Genomic DNA, 24,991 nt, shown 5'->3' with positions numbered 1-24,991 from the left:
GCCCACGAGTCCGAATCACCAGAATGAGATCTGTGAACGTTGATCAACTCCGGATCGATACAGCCTGGAAAGTGTGTGTCGAAGAGACAATTAAGAACATCTTTTTCGTCCGTCACATAAACACCATCTCTGGTTTTCAAGGAGTTCATCTGAAAATCATTCGATTTGGAGAGAATTTTATTTAATCTGCTAGCCTCGTTCAGACTAGAGACATTAGTGCATAGGCTTTGCCAGCCAGCCCGTTCTGCAGATCTAAGACATTTCTTATATGCACTACGAGCTGACCTGAAAGCCCTGGAGTCATCACGCTGACGCCGATTCCAAGCTCTTCTCATAACTTTCTTCATTCTTTCAAGCTCAGCCCTCCACCAAGGGGTTCCCCTAGTCGATTTAACAGTACGAAGTGGACAAGCTTCTTCGTAGGATGCTAATATGAATGAATTTGTCGTATCCACGACGTCATCTAAGTCGTCTAGTTGACTAATTGTTGGAAAATATCCATGAAATTTAGTCGCCAAGTTTTCCAAAAAGAGGTCCCAGTTTGTAGATTTAGGATTACGATAGGTCACCACATTGAAGGTGACATCAAAATGCTCGAAAAATATATATTTATGATCGGATAGAGACGGTTCAGTTTCATTTGGAACCTGCCAATTTCCCAGTTCATGCAAAATTCTATCAGAGCAAAGTGTTATGTCTAACACCTCCTCCCTCCCAGACCTCGCAAAAGTTGGTCGGTTTCCCACATTCAGAATATGGAGATTTGTACTACTTATGTACTCCATCAGTTCAGAGCCTCTCAGATTGATGTCTGAGCTGCCCCAAATGATGTGATGAGCATTCGCATCACTGCCGATAATGAGCGGAAGCCCATTTCTGCTACAATATGATACAACGCTTTTGAAATCATCAGAAGGAGATGATTCGTTATGCGGTAGGTATGCTGAACAATATATATATTTTTTGTCTACGTTTCCGACAGTCAATGTAACTGTGACAACACAGATATCGCGAGTTGTGAGCTCCGATATGAGACACGCGTCAATAGCCTTATTTGCAAGAATGCAAGCACGAGGCATTTCACGTGGGTTAGTCATGCCTGTCTTGTTGTAAGCAATGAAGGCAGTGTTAAGTAACTTTCCAAAATAGAAGTTTCCTTTATGGAAATACGGTTCTTGAACCAATGCTATGGAAGCTTTACCTTCCTGCATGAGTCGAGATAAATTCATAGTTGCTGTACGTTTATGTTGGAGATTGACTTGTGCTATTCTAACCATTTTTGATTAGAGAACTGTACATTTCATCTCCAACACAAATTGCACAACAACTAGAGGACACCAAGCGAGTTGGGATGTTAACGCATTTAGCGAGCCATATCAGGTTTAAATGGGACATGATCATTTGATTCCCACGATTTGCGAAGAAAATAATGGTCCACTGTGTCAGAGATTCGCATAACACAGCAAGGGCAAAACCCAAAATGCTCCGTGCGCGACTGGCATATTTTAGACCCTCCAATCATTAAGTCCTCGGCACGGAACTACACCTTGACTTAGGGTCTCCTACTTTCAGTCGCCTCCTACGACATGGCAGCAGGACTCCAGTGGCTCAATTCTAGGCCGGATACCACACGGCCTCTGGGCAGGTTCATCTGTACACATCGAAATTTGATAATCGAAACTCAACAAAACTTCACCGAAGTACCATCAGCCGAGAGTCTCTGCAAACCCCCAGCCAACAAAAATTCGGCAAAATTAAGTGGATCATCGGTGAAAAAAATCGGTGTGTAGAGTGAACGTTCCGCTGCGTAATGCAGCATACTGGGGAGTTCGCCCGACTTTTCCCAGGCTCCGTTCGCCATTGAGAATGTTTTAAACCCCCTCAACAATTTTACCCATAGCACGGGTCGCATGACACTATGGAATTGGGGTTCCCTGTTTGGTAGATTTTTACCACTGAAACAGGTAGTCCGTAGTGTTATTCTTAGCCGGTTGAAACAACCACTACCGACACTACACGGCTTATCTGGTATTTATACAATATTTATATTTATTCAATCTCAAGTCTTAAAAATCGTTTTCCTTGAAAAGTGTTAATTGACACTTGTCATAAGATACCACAATATTAATAACTTGTTTGAACAAGAAAACGATGATTTCCCGCGATACAAACTAATTTTTTCATTGTTGGGAATTTTCTGTCGCTTTTTGAGTTTCTGTGTAATTATGGTGTAGTCGTCTTCTTTTTGTTTATTACTTGGCCGCAGACACCTGGCAATTGGGATGGAGACACTTGTCTGTGGCTTAGCAGCAGATATTGATAGATGTAGGTTTGCCTAAGCAGATTTGGCGCATGTGTTTCCACAGTGCACCGTGTGTCTGAGTCTGACTAGAGTATGTGACCAGGATTTGATCATAGGTAACGCATTGACTAAGTTACATTTGAAGGTTAGGTAGAAATGAATAGGTTGGATCAGCAGCACTTTTATCATGCGAATGCAGTTGATAATGCCAGGGAAAATGTTCCTAAAAATATCAGTCGTAACAGATTTGACTTTCCTGTAATTCGATTGGTACTAAATCGTGTAAGTTCACTTCTATTTTATCACCATCCATATACGCGAGGATCTTGGCTTTAATGTTGTCGACGTCGTGTTGCATGTTGTTCTTCACACAGAAGCTTTCTGCCTCGGTTAAATTTCTGACCGTTTTCAGTACCACTTTACGCGTATGATGGAGTTAAGAATGGAACACTTCCGTAAGTTTGATCTTCAAAATCACCATTACTAACAGTTCCATCTCGCGTTCTATGGGTCGGGTATAAGTTTGCATGAAGCCAATAGCAATAGTATTTTCCTGTAGCGGGGACTAGAGTTTTTATCCCGGGAATTTTTTCCAGGTAATCCCGGGGCTCCAGGAAATTTATGTTTTCTTGTTCTCGGGATTCGGGAATTCTGGAAAAATATTTTCTAAGCTTTTTTCAAAAGACTTATGTTGTTCAAAAGAAATTCAGTAGTAAATATCTAGATCGGCAAACTTTTGGAGAAGGTAATTGTCAATAATATTGTTTCAACTGGTTCACAGCACAATGGGTTATATACCGTAAAATGTAGATTCTTGTCGGAATTTTTTAAGTATTTAATTGTTTTCATGTTAAAATGATTCGTTTGCCGATCGTTGTCCCGAACCATTTATTTATTATGGCGCTTGCGGTGCGCATGATTTCTCTGCTACCCATGAATCGATTAATGTTTTTTTACTTTAATAGCTAGACCGTAAGCGAAGGGTTTTGCAAATAGAAAATAGCTACAGAAAAGGCATTGATTTCACCAAAGTTCTGTTTAGAAAATTGAGATGTTAAGCATAAAAAATACAGCTTCCATTCAAATGAAAATCCTGAAAGAAAACAAATCGATCAGTGAATTGATTTAAAGATATGCTCGATGCAAAGGCTAGGAAAACCAGATACAGTTTTGGTTCAACACCAGTAGCCCCGTCGATTCTCTTTATTCTCATATGTTTTGGCTTTACAAATGTATCCAAATCGATATTCCTCGATTGATTTGAATGAGACTTCATTAATGCACTTTAAAAATCACAAATACCACTGAAACATACAGACATAATGATTTTGTCTCAACGGCAAGGGCAATTTTAATCTATCATATAAGAAACTATACGTCAGGAATCGAAACATGAATGCGACTAAACTGAAGAAATATTATCTGTTACTTGTTAAGTGTAAACATTTGTGAAATAGCAGTATTCGCGCAAAAAAATTTAACAAGAAAGTTTGATGGCAATATCTTTACTAGTGCCTGTTTATGTGTGTATACATGCCGTCTACTACCGACCGGCAAAATTTTAGTGAAGTATTTTTTTTGCATTTATTGATGCATATATTTTTTATATCCACAGGTGTACACATTTTCACCTCTGGAGATGGAAGGTAATAGGTCTACCACTCGTCCAATGACCCATTACAAAAAACACGTACATTTGAGGTCGTCTTTCTAAACAATAGTTATTGGTCGTGTATACATTGCTATAGCTGTAGCGGATTAGTCGAATACAACGACTATAGCTAAAACATGGTCAAAAATATTTGGTCATGCATGCAGTGCTTTTTAAATTATTGGCTGTATGAAAAGATTCTCCGTTTCTAAACTTATTTACTGTCGCTTTCGACTATGGGGCCATCCATTTAGGGGAGGGTAGGGGTTACGAGAAAGTCCACGCTTGTCCATGGAAAGGGGTGGGGGTTTCGGAAATATCCATGTGGAGTTTTCATTATATTTTTGTCTTTTATGATAAAATGAAATAAATTTGTGTCTTCTTTGGCGTGAGCGCTTACCTTAAAATGTTTTGAAGATTTTGAAATAGTCAAAGTGCTTATAACAGCATAGTGTGTGATGGTAATTATTATCAACAAGGGACCATTCATAAATTACGTAACGCAAAAATTGCCCAAAATTGACTCCCCCCTCCCCCCATGTAACAAATTGTCACACATTTCTCCATCCCCCCCTCCCCTATTACGTAACAAATTCCAAGAAAAATTATTTTTTCCTCCGTTGAAAACATGTTACGTAACGATCTAGCTAACTCCCCCTCCCCCCTATGGCACAACATGTCACAACTTGTTGCACCCCCCCCCCCCCTAAAAGCGTTACGTAATTTATGAATGGTCCCCAAAATCAAAGGAAATCGCGCGAAACAAAATCTGAGAAAAAAATTCTGTCTGACTCATTTGATTCAATCTTCTGTGACTTGGTCAAATACTATCAATTTTGGGTTTGATGAATCTTCAAAACGTAAATATAAAACATCATAATGCCGTTCAGAAATGAGATATTTTCACCGAAATTTCACAAAAGACTAAAGAAGTGTATGATTTTCTGTGGTTAAAATTTGAACGATTTATATTAAGTCCTTTTTCGCCATAGTAGACTAACACATAGGGAAATTTTCTGAAAACCCAGTTCTTGTGATGCCAACCGAAAAAAATTGGAAAGTTCACGTGGACGGGGTACAACAATTGTCCACGCTTGTTCACGGAGGGGAGGAGGGGGTTGAAAACGAAATTTTTTTTGTCCACGTGGTATATGAACGGTCCCTATGTAGTCTTTTTGAATGCGCTAATATTACTATTATTATTTCTGTTAACGTGACTTTAAGTTATTTTTTCATTCGTCGCGTGAATGGCGGTAAGATCACGCAATTCAGATACTCGCCCGAAGATAAACAGGACTTCCGTTCTTACTGCACTGTTCATCTGGGTGGGACAAAAATTAGATTCCAGCTCCGAGTAACTTTTTAGGTACCATTTGGGTCCTAGAACAACGGTGCAAATTCTTAGCTCGGTCCCTGAAACTGTATTTTTGCGACCGCTGTTTAAGGGTTACATGGGATTTTGTATGGGAAAATTAACTTTCACAACATAATTCCTCCAGGAGTTGCCCATTGCTTCGTAAAACATAAATCTTTATGTGGCTTTTATAGGAAATTTAACAAAGAAACAAAGTCTCAAAACCACGAAACGATCAGACGTTCGAGAAAAAAGTTATTGGGCAGCAACCGATTGATGCTCTGACGATTGATAAAATATTCATTTTAATCTTAATCACGGGTTTTGTTGAGGTTATGAACAGCAATCCTGTCGTTAATATACTCAGCAAAAAAAATAGTACCGAGCTCCCTGCGGAACAATAAATATACACACTTAATTTTGTTCTACCGAATTTCAGCCTTTTCCGACTTTTACCTAGTTTTTCATAGACGAACAATCAACAAACAAAGCTTTTCCCAAACTCCTAGTAAAAGTGACATTTGTTTTGCTGAAACTCGGAAAATATATCGCTGAAAGTTAGTAACTTATTGTCACTTTGCTGAGATAGCAGTTGAACAATTTTACTAGCTGTTCGGCAGAGCTGAACTTACCCAATGCAATTGAGTGTGTATGGGTTTGATTATCAAAATATAGCACACCCAGATAATATTTAGGCTTGTTCTGCATTATAACGAATGTGGTTCGATCGAATCTGACACCCGTTTGTTTTTGCTGTTGGAAAAAGTGAACCTTCATAATGCGTAATAAGACTGATTAACAAAAATAACATGCGCAACAAAATGCCAGCGGGGAAAATATAGTTTGCCTTCTTACTCGTAATTACTTACTGTCTGACTGCGCATCAACGTGATTCTCATTCGACTAACAAAAATCAAATGAAACATAAAAATAAAAATGCGGGCTTTATACAACTTCCCAATATTCGGTAGGGTTTCTTAAGTGCTCCATATTTACGCCTCTACCTAAAATAGGCTGTAAAAATTCAATGTGTCGCTTTCGAAAGATTTTTTGAAAATCTATTTTTGCGTTGTTTATATGACTACATGCTTCGAAATTTAATATAACTTTGGGGCACATTTTCCGATTGATTGATGCAAACAATATGTAATTTCGTTCAGTACAATGAAAGTTACTAACACTAAAAATCTGTAACTCATGTTTCTTTTGAAATTTTTAAAGGGGCCCTAGATTCAGTCACGACAAAAGAAATTATTTTAATTTCCATTGTGATCGAACAAGGCTGTCCTTATGAGTATATGGTTGGGGTAGACTTTTGCACGATGGCATAATCTAGTAAGAAATTGAGAACATCCGTCTAAGCGAAAAGTGAGCTTAATTGACCGGGCTTCAGAAAAAAACATTAGTTTATAATTTCCTAAATAATATTTGATCTTCTAGTTTTAATTAGATGCTGGATCATTAGGCCGAAGGTCATTAGGCCGCATGGACATTAAGCCAAATGGTTATTTGGCTGAATGGTCATTCATCCGAAGGCAAAAGGATGAATGGCCATTAGACCGAATAAACCAAAGGGAAGATGAAGTGGTTGTAACTGAAAAGATGAAGTGGTTGGAACTGAAAAGAACGATCAGTTTTCAATGAATGGTGATTTTTCAGATTTCTTTTAAACTTAAGATTATAATGTTTAGCATATTTATACCCCACATCTCGCTACATATTTACTGACCGCATGAAAAAAAAATTAATTGACAAGTCACACCGTGTGCTGTCGGACATCGCTATCGCTCGTCGGATTTAAACTAATTGACAGCCTATATGTTTGAATAATCCGGACAAACGAGTGGATCACAGGTTTGCTTGCGAGGGGCCGCCACTTCCGACGGCGGGTCGTTTTTGTTCATACATGTATGCCTTCCCAAAAAAAAATTGGTGTCATAGTGGCATATACAATGACAACTTTTAGAATAAGTAATCCGCTTTAATTAACATAATTGAAATAAAGAGAATGAATTTTAGTAAAAGTTGTATTCTTAAAATGCCTCTTGGTTCTATGTACGTGAATTGTCATCTGGGTCAACTTCCGTAATTTGACTGGCTGGATAGAAGTCGAGCAATAATGGATATGGATAGATTTGAAAGAACAGCTCATATTAAAAAGAAGGATGAAAAATCATTGATTTAAATTATTTTTTTTAAATTGAGTTAGGGAAATAATTAGATATTTTGAGAGAGGATGAAAGAATATGAAAGAAGAAAATTGGATTGAAACCAATGTTTTCATTACACAAGACTGTAATACATGAATAATAAAATTGTCATAGAACAGATTATTTTGATTACAGACAGAGTTGATGTGTTTCGCATCCTTCTGCCTAACAGCCTAATGGCCAGGCATATTTACCGACGTAAAGTAAAAAAAATAAATTATATGAACGCCTAATGTGGCTACTCCACACCGCTTCAATCCGTGTGCCGGACTTAAATTGGTAAAAAAAATATTTGTATTGTCTATACAGTGAAAACAATAAGAGATTCGTTCAATCAAATTTAGCTCATAACGAAAAGTTTCGAATGCTGTGCTGGATAAGTTTCAGTTCCCTTTCCCTCCTCTCTATTAAACATCCGACCTTATGTCCATTCGGCCTAATGTCCATTCGGCGAATGTCCTTCGGCCTAGTGACCTTTGGCCTAATGCCCGGACACCTTTTAATTGGTCCCGTTGCAGTGAGTGGATGTTCCTATTGTAAAACAGAACTTCCGATCAGTAAAGCTGTACCTTAAATAATATAAACTAAATTATAATTCTTACTAATATTGTCACTACTTCTCGTTCTGACGATTTAAGAACCGATTGATTAGAATAAACCAGTTTTGAAGCCAAATGCACAAGAGTTGAACATTTGTTTCAGAGCTTCCAGAAGTGCACTGAATCTGCAACGGCTAAGTTTTGTTTAACAAATCTTTAAAAACATACCAACTTTTCCCTATCGTTGACTGATTATAGCGATTGATTGTCATGAAAAATTAGAAATGGTGAAGAAACTAATTTTTAGAATTCAAGGAAGGCTGATTTTCAATTACTTCTCTGTTGTACCTTAACAATATCCAGAAATCCTTTTAGCAGCAGTCATTCGTCGAATCCCCAAGCTGCATTTTTCTACAAACTCATTTTGACACCGCCACTTACCTTTACACACAAACAACGAATCCCGTAGAGTGAGTGGTCCGATCTGAAAGCAGAATGGAGAAAGAAAAATCACATTATCAATAAGAAAAACAGTCTTCTGGGAGCCGAAAACCCCTTCTCAATTTATGTTAGTTTCCTAAGTGAAATTTCGTTCCCCGCTGAATGAAGCTGACAGGTTGACTGGAGGAGCTGTGTCTGGTCCCTGCCATTGTCACCTCCAATTAGTACCGATTCGTACGAACAACAATCTGACGGCAAACTTTTGCAGCAACTCGTCGAATTGTTTGTGTCACGAAATCGATAAAAACGAAATTTTCTTCGGATTGGTATAGGTGAAAACAAAAGCCCAATCAGAATGTTGCTTTAGTGGTTCAAGGTCGAGCAAAGTGGTATCTTAACTTTTCCACTTGTTCCCGCATTCGAGTTTGGGCTTAATAACTTTGACCTTTCGAAAGCACCACCACGCGTTTTCGGCTCGGGCTCCGATGAAAGTTTATTTGCCGCCACATTCGAGGCGGTGAAAAAAGAACTTTTTGGGGGTAAACATAGCAATTATATATACGCGCCTACGCGCCAACGAACAAGGATAATGGGCTGAACTGAGGTCACCGGGTCACAACAAATGGATGGGTTTCAATTGCATGGGATTAAATGTGTGCAGGGGGGAGCGAGCCTCGAAATATTGTTCGATTTAATATAGTAATTTAGTCTTTCATAACAATGATTTTGTCTATTATCATGAAACGGTTTTCATAATAATTGGTTCAGCATGACATGGAAGAATAATAAAAATGTCACTTATAGTACAACGTTAAAGTTAGAGTCTGTAGATCATTAGTCAATTTTAGAGGATGATATGAACCTGAGAGACGGAACGCTGATTAATTTTTTTTTTGGGCAAGGATAACCACAAAACGAACAAGATAGTCATTTCAGAAGTTTTCGAGAAATGTTGGATACCTGATTTCGAAAAAAATACGAATTCTGCGACATTTTTTTGCGTTGCGTTGCGTAAGCACGGTATACTTCGTAGATTGCAGACTGATGACTCTCATTTCCAGCCAGACTACTTGAGGAGCATTGTTTGGGAATAACAATTGATCCAGTCCAAGTGAGATTTTCGCCTGAGAGCCACCATTGCGGGCCACGACCATCTTTACCGTAACTTGGGATGAGACAGGAAGTGTTGATGAGGTACTTACTTAACGGAAGGCCCCGACTCGGTGACACTCCCATAAGTACCACGGATTGGGTAGTGGGTGGGTTGTTAGTCAGGATTCGCATCAAGCAAGCGATGCGACTGAGAATATATTTTCGTGCATGTTTGAATAGTTTAATGACTGTAGGATACGTAAATCTTCTAGGCGTTTAAACTCTGGCTAATCGTTTATCGATGAAACAAGAAAACAACTGTGTTGTCGACAATGTAAAATTGACCGTAAACAATGAGTTTAAAAGTGATATGGTGGAACATTCATAAATTATGTCACGCAAAGATTACCCAATACTAACTAACTCTCTGTCATATTACCACGTTATTTTTCCCCTTGGTCTAATACGAATCAAATTCTTTCATTTTGTAGTAGCACTCGAATTCTGCGACAATTTTTTTTGTAAATAAAATGGACAATTGTACTTTTAGACAAAAAACTTCCGAATCGTAATTTAAGTTTACCTAAAAAATCGCAAATATTTCCTGTTTTCGAATTCGAGGTGTATATCTCTTCTTAAGCTGAGCCGCGTTTGAATTCCGGAAATTGAAATTGAGTCATTTTACCTGAACCTTGATTCTAATAAAATATACCCGTGTTGATAAATTTTTTTCCCCCCACCCCTGTTTATCAGTCCTCCATGTCGATGGGGCTAAATCGACCTGATCACTAAATTTGTTCGAGACCTAGTCTGAACTTCAGATGTTAGTGTACTACAGCTTTGATTGATGGCTGCAAAAGTTAGTCCAGCGAAGCACGGAACCCTTTGGAAAACCGTCTTTCCCGCACTCGACAGTGAGGCTTTCGTGTTGTTTAGTATGTATGTACCTACATCAAATAGAAACCGGTGCTGCTGGGAAACACAATTTCTATTCTACTCGCCATACTTCCTTCCCGATGTGTGCTACCTACCGAAAGTAGTTGCTGCATACCGGGGGTGCAACGCTATCACGCAACCCACCATCATTCGAACCATATATGTTTATTGAACCCCGTAGCGCAAAGGGTGTTCTGCCACTAACAGCGTTCACATCCCCGGAGGGAAGCAGACATTCAAATGGGTGCTATTTTCACTATCGCCTAGACATAGAGAGAGAGACCGAGAGACCTCGCGTGGCGAAACATGTGTCAGACGCCACCTTTGCCGGCTCTGGACTGCAGTATGCATACCAAAGATAGTATAAATTACCGGGGGCCTCTCCCCTTCCGAGCAGTAGCATGAGTTCGGTGGAGGCGCACGGTAGGTAATTTAATTTTCATAATTATGTAAAACTTTTTGTCTGGCTTTCCTCGGACCGGGTACATTGGTTGGTTTACCTTACCGCAATAAGCATTCCCGGGTACATTCCATCGGACACAGACTGGTTTCCCATCCCAACAACGGGGATTCAATAATGAAAGCCTGGATGGTCGGTGAAAATGTTTTGGTTTCCAACCGGTTGGCTTCGAGTACTGGGAATTTCAATGCAATGGCTGGTATGAATGGGGAGATAAAAGGACGGGAGCATTGAGTCGTTTTTGCGTTGGGCAGTGGCGCAGAAATTAAATCGAAGGGAGGGTTTTTTGGTTCGAAATTGGCCGGGAAGAGTCCTTATTTGTTAATTAATGAGTGTAGGCCGTGTAAAGCTTTGTCTGTAGTTCTGATTTGAGGAACTAATATGGAACTTTTTTATGACTTTACGGTTGAGTATCACGTATTATCGCTCACAAATGCATTTCGATGGATGATTCTACTCAAGTAACAGTATTTAAATTTAAACTTTTTTTAAGTTAAAAAAAAAACTTTTTTTTCTTTATTCCGCTGAAAAGTGGAATTTCTATGAAAAATACAAGTTATTCGACATATTTTCCCATCGCAGTAGAGATTGCACAACATTTTTCCGCTCAAATTGTAGTAAATAAGGGAAGTCAGTTAAATAGAACATATTGTTTATTCTTGTTTCTCTATACTCAATAAAACAAGCATAATCATAATACATTCCGAACAGCTCGTAGTTCCTAGACATCGTTACGATACGTAACAATATCTAAGAAGACGTTTAAATGATCAAAGATGAAGTATTTATGATCACATAACGATGGTTCGAACTCGCTCGGACGGTAGACCTGTGCGCCGCCGCGCCACGCCGCCGGTAAATTTTAACAAACGCCGACGCCAAAAGGTAGACCGGCGGCGCGCCGCCGACCTTTTTTTTTCCCACGCCGATAATTCGCGAACTCGAAAATCGTTGGCTCATAATTTTAACCACAAATCTAGAAACATTGTCTATGGTCCGAAAATACGTCGTTAACTGATTCATGATTAATCACATATTGATGTTTATTTGGTATTAGTGGTTGTGAATTAGATCACAAAATTAACAAAGTCTTGATATTTTCTCGCAAATCATTACACGACACTCGGAATACAATTCATGGATCCATTCTTGCTTCGTCAACTGGTTATGATTGCGAGCATATAAGTTATAATTCACCATTCGTGCGCGTGGAAATGTCCACAAATTAAAAAAAAACACTTTCACTTTCAAGATATAAGTAATGAAATTTACGATAATGTGCCTGATCTTAATCTTTGCACGTAATGAATTTCACTGGAATACAGTGTATTATTCATCGATTTTTTAACCGATTCATGATTCCTAGTATGCTAGACACGATTACCCGTCGAGCTCGTGAACTGTTCATGATATAGTTCATGAAGTAATTAATTTTCCACATAATCTTAATATACTTACGAAAACAATTTCGAGGAACTCAGACTATTATTCTTGACTTTTTTAGTCAATAAAGTTAATACAAATCAATGTATCATGAAGTTATGAACTAGAATCATTAATAAATATTAAGCATATTCAGACACAACCACCTACTAAACATTTGAGTATAATGCCATCTTTTTTGCGTGAACTAGTTTTTTGAAAACACGAAAATTATTTTCAATGCGATGCAGTGCAGTAAAATTTAATTTCATTCAATCGAAACTGAATGAACGCAGTCAATCAGTCGTCTACGGCAGCATTCACATTCATTTAACGCATCAGTTGCTGTCGATCTGAAGCTGGGTTCATGGCACTTCACTCACCGCTGCTTTCAAATGAGTCGCAATTCATATTCAACCTCCTTCGTTTGATCCTCTCAAATGAATAGATCCGCTTTCAATTTACCCAGTGAGCACCAGTCAAATGAGATCCGGGTAAACCTAAGACAAAAAGAGACAACTGGCTTCGTATTTTTGGTTATCATGCCTCTCTTGTGCCAGATGACAGATGAGTGTATGCAGCTAGCGAGGTTGGCAGTGCAGCCAATTTCTTTGTCATATTTAGATATGTTGCTATAATACACATAATAATGACTGTTTTATTGACACACATTTCGCCAACATTTATCTGGTACTAATCAATCCAACATTTTTGTCACATACTACATGTTTTTAGCAAATTTGGCCAGCATAACAGCCTATTCATCAGAATCAAATTTGCAACAAAAATATTATAGAGATGAACGTACTACCAAATAGCATTTTTCATTGCAACCAGTTTCAATAAGCTGTTATTAGTAGATTCATTATTTTCGTCTGAACTCTGCGAATTTAAGAAATTTTGAAAAAAAAAAAATGATAGCCGCAGTATGCTATCATAATTGTACGAAGCTGTCAAATTTATTGCTAAAATCAAATATGTAATTCAGCTATTTTTTGCACCTCTACCAATAGTTTCCTGTGTAAAATTCCGATGACATGGTGAAGAGGTAAAACACTTCCACACTGGTTCTATAGGAACACATTACGAGCACAGTCTACAGATACGAGAATCTTTTCTTTTTCAGAAAGAATTCGAAAAGGTTTTGCTCGATATGAATGCTATAAATAGGCCATATCGAAGGTGGGTTTATTGATTTGAGGTAACCAAAAGGCGCCATATTGGATTGATTGATTGCAAAATGTCCTCAATCATCAGTTTCCGTCATCTAGTGACCATCATTGCAAAAGCGATATAGATATATATTGATCATGGTTTTTACTGTGGTGGTTACCCGAAACCGCCATCTTTGTTTTCAAAATGGCCTAAATTTATAAATTACGGTATTTTATGATTATTTTAAATGATACCCATATTGATAGTTGTTTTCACAGTTTCTTGGTCACTATAGGCCGCAATCTTGGATTTCAAAATGGCCTAACCTCCTTTCAAATGGTATCCATGTTACCCTCATCTCTGATTTAAAAATGACTTTAACCATCGAACTTGAGCTTGAGCTTGACCTTGTACGACCACCCCTAGCTGCTACTCCGTTATCGATCTAGACTAGCTGAAGTTGCACAGGGAATCAGTAGATAGTTATGCTTGGGATTAGGGAAACATCTTTCAATGTGCAACTCCTGGTAATCTTAAAGTGTTTATTGATCAAAACCGGCGCCGGCCTGGCCCGAACGTAGATCGCGGAAGGAACGTTAGTCCGATACTTGTTTTGCTAGAGACCGTAAATACTACTGCACACTCCACAAGTATCACGGGAGGACGATATTTGGTAGTAACTAGATATCGACTCATCAACTCATGGACCGGGAACCAACGGCTTTACTTCCCTTCCGAAGGAAGATTTTGCACCTCAGAAAAATCTCAGCGACCTCGGCTGGGATTGCACCCAGACTAACTGGGATGGGTGGCTGTCACACTTACCACTCAACCAACTAAGCCTTCATTTAAAATGACTTAAACCATCGATTTCCGTTATCTATCATCTTGGACCTTTAACGAGTTCGCCCGTTTACACCTAAGACAAGATAAGGCAACTAGTAATACGATTTCTGTATATTTCTGTATTTTGGTAGTACGTCCATCTCTATTTCAATGTTTGTGGCAAATTTGATTCTGATGAATAGACTGTTATGCTGGCTAAATTTGCTAGAAACATGTAGTATATGATAAAAATGTTGGATTGATTAGTTCCAGATATATTTTGGCGAAATGTGAGATAATAAAACAGTCATTATTATGTGTATTATAGCAACATATCTAAATATGACAAAGAAATTGGCTGCACTGCCAACCTCGCTAGTTGCATACAGTCATCTGTCAACAATTATTCAGCAGGGCACAAGAAAGGAAAGAAAACTCTCCAAGAAGAAGAGAAAGAAAGGTTCGGAACATTTGTCATTTTTGAGTGAATTTGTTTTATACTTATAAAATTAAGCAGAAAAGCCTACTACGTCATTTGTTTTATTCTTTTCTTTTTCGTATCCTCCTGATTTATCAACTTCATCAATACAACCTCACTCATACAGAGAAAAAATGCTCGTACCTGTATCCGTCTTGAGTTGCCTCGTCTTATCATAGCTTTTACCCTATATTATTTATTATCTTGGTCGGAGTTATTTATATGTCAGTGAGTGTTCCTTCATATTCATTTGTGAGTGGTTCATTGGAATGGTTCACTTCCATTAGCTGAGACCGTGCTAATGTGAGGTTGGTGTTTAATAGAAACTAAACAGGCAAAAACGTCAAATGACCAGAACCTGTTATTCAATTGACAGTGAACTTTGAGTGACTCAAACGAAGACGGCAGTCGAACTCAACTGATATAGTGGTGGTATGTTTACAGTGAAAGACTCGAAGTTTCACTTGAAACGATTATTTTCGTTTGAAATTGATATTTTACCGCACTGATGCGAGGTTTACTTATCATTGATTGAATCGCAACCTATTTTAAAAAAAATTCTCGAAGAATAGTTGGACAGAATGATCTTGACTTTTCGCGACGCTGGTGCATTGATGTGGCGATGCAGAGGGTAAGATTTCTGGTCTCAAAAATTATTCATCGTGTGATCTAGCCCCACTCAGGAAAGATTTTCAGTGTCAGTTGCATCAACCCGGTATCACAGACAAAAACAACGTAACACGAGATGAATTTTCATCACTCGTAGAAAAAACGGTCGTTTTAAATTACAAAAAATGCGCCATATCAGCGAGCGTGGTGTTAGTGAAGAGATTTTGACACAGAGCTAAATGCGTTACTTAGTTTCCGCGCCCACCCAAAAACGTTACCGTCTTTTTAATCTAATGCAAACCAAAACAAACAAAATGGGCTGGAAATGTGAAATTCATTCTTGTCGAAGTGCCCAATTATTTCTTAAGTTACAACACGATGCCGACCGCCGAGTGAGCACTTAATAGGATGTTAGTAATTTAATTGATTCGGTGTATCGAATCTGACTAGACGTATGCAATGGATTCGAATTTGTTGGTCCCCGGATCTGCTGGAGCAATTGGCGGAGTGCAAGTGCTGCGAAAACTAGATATACGCTCAGACCATTTTCAATCAGACTTTAGTAATTAGTTTCAACCCAACATCAAGTCGTGGAATTATTATAAATGATACTAACTGCATATTTAGGTTTCGTTATGGTATAGATCTGTATGACTCCAGCACATCGAGCATACTTTGCACTCTAGATAGAAGCAAATCTTAAGTTGAAAGAAAATGTGGTGCCACGGAATCGTATGCATTATTTTGTACTTACAAGAAGTAAAAGTAAATGCCAACCAGGAAAATGAAGTAATGTGTATACCTTGAAAGGTCTTTACATGACCATTAAAAGTGACATTTCTGCGCAGTAATGCCATTAATGCCATTAGTAACGCCTCGTGTTAGGGAACCCGATATCTGTGGGATTCTTAAAGAGCGACGGTAAAGAAGACTAAAATGAAACAAAAAACAATGAAACAACAACAAAAATTAATTTCCTCAAACAAAACAAAAACTATTTTACCGTTTCAATTTCCCAAACATAGAACAATAAATAATTATTATGGGTCATTGAAATACAGTCGTTACTCTGCATTCTTTAAATTTGTCCATTGTAATCATTATTTCATGCGAAGTCGTAGTATGCGGCATCGACAATTTTTCTATTTCGTTCTTTAAATTTTGCATTTCTTTCCATCAAAATAGAAATTCATAATGCATTTTGCGTTGCGTGTAAGACGTCAAAACTTTACAAAAAACCAGCCCTACATTCAACAAAACATCTAACAAAGTGGATCAGCGTAGGACGATTGTTATACAATCTTTTCTGCGAAGAAGTGCAAAGTTGTCGCAAAAATGGAAATTAAATGCATTTTTTCTAATTTGAAGCAAATTTGTAATACATTCTGAAAGTGATCTGCCCCTAGGTGGGCACTATTGGAGCTTCAGTTGAAAAAAAATTACTTGATATGATTGCGAGAATTCCATTTTGTGCAATGTGTTCAACAGATGTCGCTAGTACATCGTGAGCGATGATTTTTTTTTAGAATTTTCTTCAAGCTGGTAACGTCTGTTTGTATGTGCTGCGAAGTCTGTTACCAATTTGGGAAAGGAATTTTACTGCCAAGAATTGTTTTTAGTTGCATAGGCGTCAATATTCGTCACGCCGACACACGCCGGCGCGCCGCCGCCGATAGGGTCCAACGGCGTGACGCCGCCAACGCCGCCGCCGCCGGCCAAATATGTTGCTTACGCCGCCGCCGATTAAAAATGCATCGGCGCACACCTCTATCGGACGGGCCAGTTTGCAAACTCATGCGCAATACTGTCAGAGCAGAGAGTTACATCTAGCACCTGTTCCCTGCCAAGCGTTTGGCTCCCTAGCCATAAGACAAGAGTTCGTTTTCGCTTTCTCATCAGCAAACCAGAGCTTCTGTTTTTGCTTCCCGGGACATCACCCAGGATAAGTCAGTTGCTTAGACGTTCACATATGTCGTGTGAACTGTTGGGGTTTTTTTTGTCTAACTAGTGCTAACTTGGGTACTAGTTTGAATACATCGTCTAACTAGACACCCAGTTGGTGCTAGTTACTGATGAGATGCATTCGAAACACAAAGAATCACACTTAATTTAAGTTGGTTTTTGTGCCCTTAATGCGCAAATTGGTTTAATCCAATTTTCCCTTTTGGAAATAATGCATGATTTAAGTTTTTTGCAATTATATTTAAAACAATTGTTTTTTTATATTTGATAGTTGTGAAGAACTCACAACATCATATTTTTTTGAATGAAAATCAACATATTTTAGAAGTTTTCTTAAGAGCATTTTTCACAGAAATGGCCTTTAGTATCATATTTTATAAGAAAATTTAAATTATGTATAGCTATACCATTAAATTTAAAAGCACACTTAACCCTCAAAAAGGCAAGCTAAAATTGTGACTTCAAGAAGCATCGCTCATAAGACCCAATGCCTTTTTGAGGGTTAAAGTTATTGTTAAAAATACTTTTTTACCGATAGTTTCATAATGCAATTACACAAAAATCAATTTCTGGCACCTACTCTACAAGACCATTCCGAAAATATCCATATTTATTTGGTTATAGCTAGTTTCGCTAAACCGGAAGTCGCCATCTTGGATTTTAAAATGACGTCAAAAATCAATTTCTGGCACCTACTCGTCAAGACCATTCCGAAAATACCCATATTGTTGAGGTGCGGGCCATAAGGAGTCCAGACCCGTCGCTTCCATCTTTCCGAAAATCTTCTAAGTCTTTCTAAGTATTCAAAAGGACTTATTATATTTTTTGCAAAAACCTTGTTAATTGCGAAATCCGCACAAAAAAAAATTGCCAAAATTCTTCTAAGTTCTTTGCATTTAAAAGGACTTAGAATTACTTTCAGGAAAAAGTCTGTCTTTTGTATTCAAAAGGTTTTAGAATATTTTTGCAAAAACCGAGGGATTCCATGAGAAACCGGCCGACCGCACAATATGACCATCGTCGATTCGAACGAAACTTTGAAAGTGTGTATGAATCTCTATGATATTCTCTGGCAATTGGAATATTTTGATACAAGAGCAATTTTTCAAAAGGGCGTAAACGTTTCTACGTGTACGAATTTCAAAAATTTTTTGTTCGATTACTGTATTTTATACAGCAAAACTCTCTGAGAACAAGTTACAGGGAATGAATACTTCTGTCCGAAAAAAATATACACTGAAAAAAATGTTGTGTCATTTTTCAAAAAAACAAAAATTTATAATAAAAATTTAAATTGCGAAAAAACCCATTTTTAAAATTTTTTTATATTTTGTTACCAAAAACCTAAAGAGAAAAGAAACATTTTGATTGTGATTGCATGATGGAGAAAAAATCGGTAAAAAAGTTTTTCTAACAATAACTTCGTACATGTTTTTAAATTTCATACTAATTGACATACAAAATTATAATTTTATTACAGAATATAATTCTAAGCACCAATTAAAATCAAAATGCATTTAACAAAAATCTTCCAAAATGCGATAGTTTTCGAGATATTTGAAATTTTGCTCCTTCAAAACAATTAATTCGTGTAATTATGCTCTTTTTAAAAGTTATTCGCGTTACCCCATCATAAAATGTGAAAAACTTAATGTTAATCGTTTTAAAGACGTAAAAGCAACTTTTTTAGTGTATTTGGATCATGGAGAAGCTTTCAATAAAAAAGTTTTCCTAACAACTACTTTTGACATATTTTTATAATTCTTACTATTTGCAGTCAAAAATACAATTTTCTTTTTGAATATGATTCTAAACGCCATTCTAAATCGAAATGCTCTTAACAAAAAATTTCTAAAATGTAGCAGTTTTCGAGATATTTTAACTTTTGTTTTAACACCACAATTATTTTGTTTTATTACGACCTTTTCATAAGTTAGTCGCATTTCTCCATAAAAAATAATAGGTTTTTCAAAAGGCCCGTAAACTTTCCTGCAACTTTTTTTTGGACATGAAGGCGATATTGTAAACCATTTGAAAGTTACATGAAAGCAACCAAAATATATTTCAACCATAGGGTCTGATGATTAAACTATATAGTTGAATCATATTTTGGTTGTTTTCATGTAACTTTCTCCATCATGCAATCACATTCAAAATGTTTCTTTTCTCTTTAGGTTTTTAGTAACAAAATATAAAAAATTTAGAAAATTGGTTCTTTTCGAAATTTTAAATTTTTATCATAAATTTTTATTTTCATTTTTTTCAGTGTATATTTTTTTCAGACAGAAGTATTCATTCCCTGTAACTCGTTCTTAGATAGTTTTGCTGTATAAAATATAGTAATCGAACAAAATTTTTTTGAAATTCATACATGTAGAAACGTTTACGCCCTTTTGAAAAGTTGTTTTTGAGTCAAAATAATCTTATTACCTGTGGAAAATATTTAGTCTTCCATGATGGTGAAACGTGCAAAGTTTCATCGGAATCTAAGATGTTCGGTCACGATTTTAATGATTTTCGGATCTTCGTGGAATTCCTCAACCGTGTTAATTACGAAATCCGTACAAAAAAAACTTTCAAAAATATTCAAGTCTTTTGCTGAGAGTTTTTTACGCGGATTTTCGAATAAACGCGGTTTTTTTAAGTGGATTTTCCATTTAAAGCCGTTTTTTACGCGAATTTTCCAATCACGCGGTTTTTTTTACGCGGTTTTTTACGCGTTAAAAAACCGCGTAAAAACCTGGGTGTACAGATTCCTCTACTTTTAGCCTTATGTTAACAAAAACAAAAATGTTAACTACAGCTTATTAGAGTGTAGTTTTGCTGCACAAGTGGCGATTTTCGAATAATATTTTTGAGAGCAGTGCATTTAAGATCTCATACACCCTTTCAAAATATTACTCTTGAATAAAAATTGTTTGTTTGCCTGTGGTTCCATACAGATGGAAACGTAAAAAGTTTCATCAGAACCAAAGATTATCGAATTTAAATTAAACTACGATGGAAAAATGTGGTTCGAGGCAAACACGTAGTTACCGATACTTAACCTAGGCCCAACCATATTCAATCTTTGGTTGAAATGTCACATGAGATTTTTGGTGTTTCTGATGGAACTACTGGAAACTCCTTGACTGATCTCAAATTTCTAAGACCAGAAGCTGCCAGAGTTTCTTCGAGCTGGTATATTTCGCGGTCTCCCAAGAGAAAAATTTAAGCTTTTACAAAGAATTACATCTGTCTATAGTTTTTAGGAGCAGTAAAAGATATCCCCATATGGGCTATCACAATCACACTCTTCCTTAACCAAGAGAGACTAATGATTTGTGGTTGTATATTATTTCTGCAAAAGTGTAGCGGGGCGTGGTAGTAGCTCATGTGGACTCTCCCCACAATATGCACACTTTTCAGCACATCCAAAGCAAAAATCATCCTCGTGATGCTCTGCGCAATTCTCACTCTAACGGCACATTTGCACAAACTGCCGAACAGGCATACGATGATTGTCAAAGGAGACGTGATTGAACAGAAGGCAGTTTCGCCAAAGGTCGAATTTGAAAAGTGACACCATACTGTTCCGTCCAGTGCGATTGCCATTCAAAATCATTGGTAACTGATATCATGAAAAGGCTTCAGTAAATCTACGCTTGAGCTTGTGCGATCACCCCTGGCTGCTACTCCGTTATCGATCTGGACTTGCTGAAGTTACACAGGGAATCAATAGATAATTATGCTTGGGAGTAGCGAAAACATCTTTCAATGTGCAACTCATGGTAATCCTAAACTCTTTTATTGATCAATACCGGCGCCGGCCAGGCTCGAACATAGATCGCGGAAGGAAAGAGAAGGAATGGTTAGTCCGATACTTGCTTTTGCTAGAGGCCGTATATACTACTGCGCACTCCACAAGTATCACGGGAGGAGGATATTTTGTTAGTAAGTATAGAAGTTGGTTCTACTTCTTCTTTACCGACGCCAGAGAGGTGACTCCACTATCTGGACTAAATAGCGATCCACCAACTCATGGACCGGGGACCAACGGTTTTACTTCCCTTCCGAAGGAAGACGTGACCACAGATTTTTTCACCTCAGAAAAAATGTCAACGACCTCGGCTGGAATTGAACCCAGGACAACTGGAATGAATGGCGGTCACGCTTACCACTCAACCACCGGCACCGTAAATCTACGTATAACAAACTCGAATCAGTGACTGCACCATCGCACTCAACTTTGTGAGCAGGAATGTAGACATGGTAGTCATTAATAAATGGCTTGTATTGGTATTGATTTGAAGAGCAGTTGACAAAAGCAATGTTCGACGTAATTTTTAAGTCTATGACGATCATTGAAGATTGTTTTCTATAAATCTCACAATATGGGTACATTTGGGACTAGTATGACGAGTGCATGGTGAATGCTGATTTATACTGCTTTTTTGATTTCTGGTTTATCAAAATTCTGCACAACTACAAAACTATGGTTAAAAGAGTTGAGGAGTTGTCGAAAGTCGACATATTTTGAAAATACAAAATTAAACATCATCATGGGTTTTAAAGTAACGTTTCGCCATCAATGCGTCAACTCAATTTTGATAGAAATCATGTTGTCGGTTATAGAGTTATACAGAGCCGCTATTTTTCATTTTAAAATGGTGCCAGGCATCGTTGTTCGTCATCTAGCCGTTAACCCCATTCAAAAAGTTACCGTACTGTTTGAGCCTCAAAAACAACTTCTCTACTAGAAACCATTTTCTTGGATTTTTAAATAGTGCCAAAGATCGATTTTCATCTTCTATAATAAGATCTGTGCTCAAAGTTATTTTTGGAAAACAACTTTGGCAACCGTTGAATTTAAAACTATATTAAATCAAGTGTGATAAACCCCAAAGAATAGACAGAGTAAAAAAGTTATTAAGCCTATACAACTTAAGGGGGGTGTGGGTAGTCAGGGTTTCAGCGTAAAAAAACAGTTTTTTGCGATTTATTTAAACTTAGCGTGAAGCGAATTGATCAAAGCTTTTGTACATTATATTGTATCATTTCAATAACATGCTGTAATTTTTACATGCAAAAGTATCCACAAACGACTCGGTGACGAAGCTTTTTGTGGAACGTCTTTGGAAAAACATGATTTAAGGTGTTATCTGCCATTCTAAAACTACTTTACCGATTTTTTCAAACTTTGCATACACATTCTATGTAAAAAATACCTAACCCCTACGCCGAGTTTTTGAGAAAAAATTTCAATTAAGGGTTTTTTTTCTCATTCTAAATAAAAATTTCTATTTACTTTTTATTAATAAACACTCTCTAATCAAAAAAATTATTATTGAATTTTTTTGAGTATGAACCGCAATCATACCACTACCAGGTAGGATCGGAGCTCAAAGATGAGTTTACCCAATTTGTTTACAAAAACAACGTTTTTAAACCGTTATAACTCTTTCCAACTCTGACCAAAGGCTTGTTCAGCTTTCGTTGTTTGTTGGGTTCTTACTTGACTTTAGAAGGCTAATCACATACCGTGGATGCCAACGTGCCGGTTCTGCAACCAGACGGCACACTACATCCAACAGTGAAAACCAAAACTGCTCTAGCGAACACAACATGAACGTACACGCCAGCGAGAAAGCGCGCAGACTGAACAATCAATAAGCAGCAGTATAGTTGTTCTGTTAATAACTCAAAGGCCGAAAAATAGGCAGCAAAAATTAATTTTTTGACATGTGAAATAAATTATTGTGTCTCTTTTGATGTAGAACTCGGTTGAATGGAGAAGTGAATTCAAGTGAATTGTGATACTACGCATCTTGCGAGATGAAAATATTTTTAAGTGTATTTAATATTTTTACAAAATACGAAAAAAATTAGATTTACTAACCCCATTTGGTTGATAAATGGAGATTCCAGCGTAGTCATAATCAAAAAGTGGGGGGCTCTATACGCAATGCAAAAATGCAGGACTTATACCTGGAAAAAGGTCCAGAATCGCTGATATAGAAGACAAATGGACAAGATCAAAAGATTTTTCGCTTCGCTCTAATTATAGGACCCTTGAAATCTGAATCAACCGAATCGTATAGAGTGCGAAAGTATAGAAATTTGATATTAAGTCTGATCCAACAAAAAAGAATTTAATCAGTGTTGCACAGCCTAAATTTTATTCTACTATAATTAATAGCTTCCGAGAACTGCAAGGGTATCAAAAAAAGCTAGCTAATTTTTTTTCTAATGCATAAAAGCGAACTAATAAATGTGAATTGTGAATATTTAGGGCGCATTGACCTTGCATTGCCTAAATAAAATTCATTAATTTGGTTTATGGCATTTCTCAGAATGAAATCGCGAAAATAATTTTATTTTACGCCATCCCTTCGATCCATTTTCCCAACAAAGAAAAACTTTTTCCCTCGGCCTATCGCTTTCTACGCTCCGTTGTCGGGCATTTGAGCAGGCCAATAAAAAAACCATCAAACCATCTGAAAGGATGAAATGTCAGAGCCTACTTACTGGCCCGTCGAACGACACCAGCCAAAAAGGCTCGAAAAACTTCGAACACGACAGCTGGCTGAGGTAAAAGAGTTTGACAAACAAAAACCGCAATAGCGTGTCATTTGTTTGAACACTATACCCCAAGCCCCACCAGCAAATATATATGTATTAGCTGCCCTGCTGTATCGGAGCCTATTCGCCGACAGCGAACTTCCAAGAAGGGTTAGACGGTGGTCGTTGGGGTAATCAAATTATTCAAATTCAAAGCTAGAAGGATGCACTGCAGTTGAAAATTCTACGCCTAATGTAATTAGATACCATGAAACGGAATATCTTTGATCAACCGGGTAACTTTGATCATGTAAGATTGGTTTTGGAATATACACAATATACAAATTCTAACAAATTCACAAAGATATTTAAAGTTTTGCTGTTCTATGGTAAAACAAGAAAGAAAATTTCTGGTGATTATTTATTGTGCAATTTTTATCTGCACTTGGAAGATTGTATTAAACTACCAGGTGTATAAGCTTAAATCCGCTGTTTTTTGTCAAAATAAACACATTTTTTATGCGAATTCAAGTATTTGCCCTCGCTAGCTATACATTTATAGCATTTCTCGGTGTTCGAGTAGTAAGAATTCAGTCAAAGCACCCAATTCCTTCTTTCGTTACACGGGAACCTGTACCTATTCTCCCACTATTCTCAAACCACGCTGCATACTAATAACGACCAGTTTCCCACGTGTCACTACTGTAAACAATCAGAACATTACGAAAACTCTGCGCGAAAGATAAAAATAGTTCAAGTCAAATCAATCAGCCATATCCAAGACACCAGCAGTGACGGTAGTATGGACGAAACGCTTGACTTTCAGGCGTTATTGCTGATGATGATAATGCTACACGCCACGAAAAAGAATCTTCGCACGCACGCGGTTCCGTTAAGATCACGCATCGAGCCATGTCAGATGAACGAATTAATAAAAATAAAATTATTAAAATATAAACTGTTTTACTAGTGATCAAAAAGTTCGATTTAAGTATTTGTATCTCAAGAACATCTT

At 37.3% G+C, this 24,991-nt stretch overlaps 1 protein-coding gene across 11 annotated transcripts in view; it reads right to left on the bottom strand.

The window, feature by feature from the left end:
* The window catches only part of LOC131678825 (stress-activated protein kinase JNK), a 324,602-nt gene that overhangs the window by 182,796 nt on the left and 116,815 nt on the right, over positions 1-24,991 (bottom strand). For all 11 annotated transcript variants that reach the window (XM_058959193.1, XM_058959187.1, XM_058959188.1 and 8 more), the window contains one exon: positions 8,498-8,540. The gene's annotated coding sequence lies outside the window, so the exon portion shown is untranslated. The remainder of the gene's footprint in view (positions 1-8,497; positions 8,541-24,991) is intronic.

This window comes from Topomyia yanbarensis, chromosome 2 (genome assembly GCF_030247195.1).
Source record: "Topomyia yanbarensis strain Yona2022 chromosome 2, ASM3024719v1, whole genome shotgun sequence".
Lineage (NCBI taxonomy): Eukaryota > Metazoa > Arthropoda > Insecta > Diptera > Culicidae > Topomyia > Topomyia yanbarensis.
The sequence above is the reverse complement of the archived record's forward strand: the minus strand, read 5'-3'. Positions and strand labels throughout refer to the sequence as shown.